We start from the raw sequence: 6,891 nt of genomic DNA on the forward strand, positions 1-6,891 counted from the left end.
CTGATGATTGCATATTGATTTAGCATCAATACAAAATAATCAATATCCATTAAAAACATTTTAGTTGCCTCTGCACAGCGAACGTGTGTGTGTGAGATTGAGAGAAATAACTTCCACAGGGAGAAAAATAATAATTGGCACAATCAACATTGACATGATTGATGCCTTCAAAAGTGACAAGAATATAGAGGGTTAGAGAGAACTGTTCTCCTTGACATGGTTTAGGCTCTTAAATAAATATGAACAGGGAGCAGAACATTTTCCTAGTCATCTGCCATCTATTTTATCCCTCAGATAATCTGCAGATTTACCTTTTGAGATCCCAAGGTGGAGGTCTTTAGTTAAGAGGATCAGGAACCAGACATCCTCACCACATGGTCCTGGTCACCAGAGTAGCCCAGTCCCCCAACACTGTGTGGCTATGGCCTTGGCTGCTGGAGCAGCTGGTGGAGTGACCCTACCACTATGTGGCTCGGGGCCCAAGCCACCCAAGCACTCACTGTCCATGCTGCTGCTGTGGCTCAGGCCCCAGCTGAGGCTGCCAAAGCACGCACCACACAGCTGCGGCTCTTGCTCCAGCTGGGCTGCTGGAGCAGGTGCCGGCTGTGGCTCTTGCTCTGGGGCTGGTAGAACAGGTGCTGTCTGCCACACAGCCCACCCTAGAGCAGTTGAGTAGCCACTGTGTGGCTCTGCTTTGGAGGTGGGTGGGCCTCAACCTTAGAGGGAACCCTGTCCTCAACCCTCCATACTGCAAACCTCTATCTCCTTCCTGAGGCTCTCATCCCCAGTCCTACCCCAGAGCCAGCCCTCACACCTCTGCTCCCCAACTTTTTGCCCCAGGCCTAAGTTCCTTCCCACAATCAAATCCCGAGCCTCACACCTGCTACATGAACTTAATTTTTTGTACCAATACAGAGATGGTATGTCACACATTCCCTCCCTATGGGTAAAACTCATTCTGCACATGTGTGGAAAAAATTCAATGGAAAACTGTGTATAACTGCCCTGAGTGTAAAAAACCTTCCGTGAGAGTTCAGAACTTGTTAGACATAGGAGAATCCACACCAAAGAGCAACCCTTCAGCTTTTCCTGTGCCACAACCAGTACCACACTTTATCCAGATGAAGGTGCAATAAAAACCAATTGCACCAAATCTAAGCAGGTTCTCATGATCCCAAAGGATCTGCCACATTTCCAGGTCAATTTATACTTTAGATCCTACCTGAAAGAGCACGCTGTGCCAGTCATTTAGAATCTTAAAACCAAAAGATTTATTAATAACAAAAGCAAAAAAATGTTGAGAGTAAAATTGTTAAAGGAAACCAATTGAATACACTAATTGAACTGTTCCTGGTGCAGGCTTGTAGCAGAGGTGGAATAAATGGCTATCTTAAATCTCTCTGGTGCACATCCCTTTGTTAGGGTGGGTCACCAGTCCTTTTGGGCTCAATTCATAGCAAAGATGTTCCTGAAGTGATGAGCTGGAATAAAGGCAAAGATGGACGAATCCCCAGGGATATCTTTATACCCTTGTCCATGTGGAGGGAATTCCATAGTTCTCATTGTGTAAAAGTACTTCCCAAAATGGAGTTTGTCACATGAGCAAGTCACCTGTCCATGCATGACTCTGTCCTTTTAGACAAGTAGCCCTGGCTTACATGCTAGTCTGAAGTTACATATCAAAGTCTTCAGCTGTGGATTGGCATTACATGAGGTGCATTGTCAGTCAATAGTTAATATTCATTTGACTAGCAACCCTTTCACAATAGGTGGGTAAAACCTGTTGATAATCCCCCAGAAGCAAACATGTGGAATACAAGTACAGAGCCAATACTCATAACTTCAGGTGAAAAATGTTACATGTACATGAGTCCAAAAATTCTTCCGAAGACAAAAGCGGAACTGGTTATCAAATTCATGGTCCATTTTTGTCAATGTTGCAGTCAGGTGATTTTAAAAGCTGTAAAGTTTCACTATTTCAGATATTTTAATTTCAAATTTCGTGGTGCTATACTTGTAGGGGTCCTGACCAAAAATGGAATTCTGGGAGGTGGAGAGGTGCTACAGCATTGTTGGGGGAGTTGTGGTATTGCTAAAATTCTGTGTTGCATTCAGACCTGGACACCTAGCCAAGAGCCCCACTCTTTGGCCATCTTGCTCTGAAGGCAGTGCAGAAGTAAGGGTGCGTCTAGACTACATGGGTTCGTCAACAGAGGTGTGTAAGTAGTTTACTCAACATAGTCAATGAAGCAGGGATTTAAATAATCCCCGCTTCATTAAAATAAAAATGGCCACCATGCTGTGCTGCCAATCAGCTGATTCGGCAAAGCGCGGCAGCCTAGATGCAGTGCAGGCTACAAGGGAAGCCTTTGTCAACTGCGGTAAACCTCGTTTCATGAGGCATAGCGGAGCAGTCAACAAAGGCTTCCCTTGTCAACAGTGCCGCATCTAGACCACCATGCTGTGCCGGATCAGCTGATCGTAGGCACAACGTGGTGGCCATTTTTATTTTAATGAAGTGGGGATTATTTAAATCCCCACTTCATTGACTATGTCAAGTAAACTACTTTACATAAGTCCGTGGTTGGAGCCACGTAGTCTAGATGCACCCTAAGAGAGGCAATATCACAACCCCTCTAAAATAAGCTGCATGATTATCTTGTGTGGACTCTGAGACCCTGCAGTTCTACCTGGCCCTGCCTGTGGAACTGGAAGCATTTCAGAGAACACTAACATTGACATCCTAGATTTTGATCTCTTACTTAGCAGCCTAAATTTGCTTCCAGGACCTCTCTCCTATCCTTCCCTATGTCATTTGTACCTACATCGCACCACAACCATGGGGCTCCTCCCCATCATTACATATAAGTCTATCTAGACATTCTGAAAAGCTTAAACAATAGTCTAGCAGCACTTTAAAAACTAACAAAACATGTAGCTGGTTTCATGAGCTTTAGTGGGTACAACACACTTCTTTAGAGAGATCCATAGCCCTTTCACAAGGCAGCCACGTTACCTTATGGCTCTCCTAGTCATCACACACTCAGCTGTCTATGTTTCTAATGATCAAATCCCCTATTATTAACACTTGTCTTTTCATAATAACTTCCTCCCCTGGAGGAATACCGTGACATCATCTGGAAAGAGGCTTCCAACTATGAGATCATTTCCCTCTACTCCGGTTGGATGTTCTCCTTCCTTGAACCTTTTACCTTCCTCTGAAGCAGAGGCTTCCTGACTGGGGGTGGAACTGTTCTACTTTGTCCCAGAAGTCTCATCTGTGTTCCTCTCTGCCTCCCTTAGTTCTTCCAATTTAGTCACCCTTGACTCCAAAGCAGGTGCATGGGCTCTGAGGGCCAGAAGTTCCATGCACTGAATGCATACACATGCTATCTGTCCTTAAGGCAGGTAATTAATCGTTCATTAATCTGAATTGAATGCTTGACTGACACTTGATCTTAGGTTCTGCTGCCAAATTTACCTGTTTCCCCCAAACACCCACCCCAGCCCTCTCTCTTCCCGCACCCATTCTACCCCTCTTCTCTAGTAGGTCCATAATAGCTGATCCACATCATATAGGAAGCATATGTTGAGAAGAGAAGCTGATCCCTTGAGTCCCATGGTGCACAGGGTGCAGCAGAAGAGGGTCAGGAGCTGATTGATGGGGCTGCTGGTGGTTGCTGACTACCCACAGTATTTTACCGTGGATGAGGCAGCCCCAGGGTACCTCTGGAGCCAGAGTGTATGTCACTAAGGCTACATCTAGACTGCAAGCTTCTTTTGGAAGAAGCTTTTTCAGAAGAGATCTACCAGAAAAGCTTATTTCAAAAGGGAGCATCTACACAAGAAAACCACAACGAATAAGGGATATGATTTTTTGAAAGATAGCATCCAATCAATCTGGATGCTATCTTTCATTTAAGTTGCAATTAGTCTGGATGGAGTGGCCACCAGGGCACCTATGTTATTTCCTGGAGGCCTCTTCTTTCGAAAGAGCTTTCTCTTCTGCATCCACACATGCCTTTTTCTGAAAAAGCTTTTTTAGAAAAAGGCTGCTTCTTTCTAGAGTGAGGGTTACTGCCGCTGGCAAAACCCTTCCATTCTTTTGACTTTCTGTTGAAAGAACTTAATGCCAGTGTGGACATATTTTTTTTCCTGGAAAAATGGCTGGTTTTCTAGAAAAACGCTGCAGGGTAGACACACCCTACACCAATGCGGGCCCTGCTGAGCCTGCTTGGGAAACATTCCTTGCTTTAGGCAATGTGTCCTGTGTAGGGCTTCATCAGGCCAGGGAGCAAAGGGCAGGCAGCATCCCCCATGATGCACAGGGGCAGGTCCACATCGCTGGCCCTGAGAGTGTGGTCAGGGGAAAACTGCTGGGGGGCATCTTTTGGTAGAGCCCGGAGTTACAAAATATACCGGCATCACGTGCCTTCTCCGAGAATGGACCCACATCCTGAAGGGGACAGAAAGTGGCCTGTGAAGGGCTTGTGTAGCTAAGCAAACACCTCAGGTTCTTGTGTACTTGGTTGTCTAGTGGCTTGGATTCAGCACACTCACTGCTGCAGCCTGGGTTGGATTCCCAGTGAGGGAAAATAGCCTCATCTATATTCATGAATTCTGCTAAATCTTTCCTCTTTCATCATGGGAAGGGCTAGGGTGCCAGAGGCAGGCTCTGACCGGGAGACTCACCTGGCTGAGTTCTGGCAAGCAGCCAAGCACATTTCCCAGGCAGCTCCTTTCCTGCACAGGCTGCAAGTGTCATGTCCTTGGGGGAATAAGCCTGAGTGGAGGGGGAGGGCCTCAAGCAGGCAGCTGCCATTGGCCAGACACAAGCTAGGAGCAGGGACAGAGCATGAAGCTTCTCCTCTACTGCTGTGAAACACAAAGGGCCCAGCAGCTTCTTTTCTCATCGGTGTTTGGGGGCAGGGCAAGCAGGGAATAGATCCATTGGTTTTGTGGACTGGAGCTGAAGTAGTTCAGTTGGGAGCGTATTAGACTGAAGCTCTAAAGGTCCTTGGCTCAATTTCAGGCTTTTACATGTGTCAACCTGTGATAGAAACTTCTCTGCTAACCCAGAATTACTCCTGTGTTTGATCATCATGTCACTTCCTGGCACTGACAAATCATGTTCATGGGATTAGCCCTGGTCCCTCCCAGCTCTTTCTGAGAGTCCCTGCTTCCTTGGCTTAAAGGACACCCAGGCTATGTCTAGACTACATTCCTCTTTCAAAAGAGGGATTTAAGTTAGACACATTGAAATTGTAAATGAAGCTGGGATTTGAATTTCCCATGCTTCATTTACATAACTGCATCATGGTGGGTTTTTTTTTCGAAAAATGCTATTTTGAAAGTGAAACCGCATCTAGACATGGTTCTTTCAAAAAGAAAACCCTTTTTCAAAAGATCCTGTAATCCTCATTTTTTGACCTAGCCCCCTGCAGCATGTACCAGTTGACCCTTCTGGCATCTACATACAAGCAAGTCATTCTGCTGTAGAGAGAGCAGAGGAAGAAATCTCACCTTGTGTGTCTCTGTGGTGCAACGGAAAGCATGTTGGACTACCAAGGTGTGGTGCTCAGTATGAGCCAGGCCAGTCATTCAAAAGTTGTGAGTTCAAATTGCAGCAGAGTCACTTTAGCTGTCTGAGCAGTGTGTACAAGACAGAAAATCTCTTCAAAGGGGCCCAGAAGAAGGGGAAAAATGGCTGCCCCCAGGGGCTACAAGTTTCTGCACCACAGGGATGCTTGTTTGCACCCTCCACCCCACATAAGAAAGAGGATGAGGGGGGAAGAGAAAGGGCAAGTCCAGCTGCCTTCTGGGGGCTGAGGTCTGCTCAATGCCTCCTGGGGCTGCCCCTTTCCACAAGTGTTATGGGGAGTAATGCTGCTGCTGCCACTTCGATCCCTCCGCCTCTCACTGACATTCCTGGATGTTCTTTTCTGCTTCCTTGCCTCTGTTCTTTGCCTTGTCCCTTTCCTGTTCCCTGGTCCTGCCCAGCTCTGGCTCCCTCCCAGCTGTCTGGCTGCCTCCAGGCACTTCCCCACATGAACAGCTCGGCTACCCTGGGGGCCTGTCTCCATCGCTTCTGCCACTGCCAGCCAAAGGGAGGCCACTGGGGCCCAGCATCTTTCTGCCCAACCAGGGATGGCTTTTGGGAGACCAAGTAAGGAGACGGAGGGGCCACTGGAGGCCCTTAGCCCCCTGGCTGCGTCCATGGGGAGGCAACTCTGTTGAAAGCCCGACTCATGTCCTATCAGTTAGGCAGGCCCTGTTATCTACGTTCCCACCTGCTTTGTGTAGCTTCCCTTGCCTTTTCCAGGTGCTTCTTCAGATGGGACAGGGACATTCTACTCTGGGCCGGGGGGGGGAGGGGGGGGGGTCAGGTAGCTTGCTGCCCTAGCAATGGGTGTGGCCAAAACACAGGCCTCCCTGTAAGCAGGATTTGAACCTGCACAGGGCAACCCTATTGGATTTTAAGTCCAACACCTTAACCACTGGGCTATCACAGCTATGAATGCAGTGTTGCTCCGGTGCCAGGGAAACAGGTAAATAAACCTAGTGCCCAGCCCTGACAGCACCTGCCACACAGAATTCACACAGCAAACCTGGCTCCCAGAGCACAAAGGATTTGGCAGAGCAAAGGGGGGGGGCTCTCCTCACCCCAGTGAGTCCCCCTGAGCCTCTGACCTGCCTCCCTCAGCTTGCCTACTATTCTCTGTCCCATTCCTGCCTTGCTTCCTCCTTGGGCCAGTCACATAAGGAGGCAGCAGGAAGAGCTGGCCCCATACGCTAGCCTCCCAGGGTAGGGGACACCAAGTCACAAGCCTCCAACTCATGCCTGGCCCCACAGACCTTGCTTCCCCAGGCTGGCACTAAAAGGCATTCTCA

At 47.9% G+C, this 6,891-nt stretch overlaps 1 non-coding gene across 1 annotated transcript; it reads right to left on the reverse strand.

The window, feature by feature from the left end:
- Window positions 1-6,430: 6,430 nt before the first annotated feature.
- On the reverse strand, window positions 6,431-6,512 carry TRNAL-UAA (transfer RNA leucine (anticodon UAA)). The gene has a single exon. It is a non-coding gene; the product is annotated as a tRNA-Leu (tRNA).
- Between the last annotated feature and the right edge of the window lie 379 nt (window positions 6,513-6,891).

The sequence above is a fragment of the Pelodiscus sinensis genome, chromosome 31 (genome assembly GCF_049634645.1).
Source record: "Pelodiscus sinensis isolate JC-2024 chromosome 31, ASM4963464v1, whole genome shotgun sequence".
NCBI classification, from domain to species: domain Eukaryota; kingdom Metazoa; phylum Chordata; order Testudines; family Trionychidae; genus Pelodiscus; species Pelodiscus sinensis.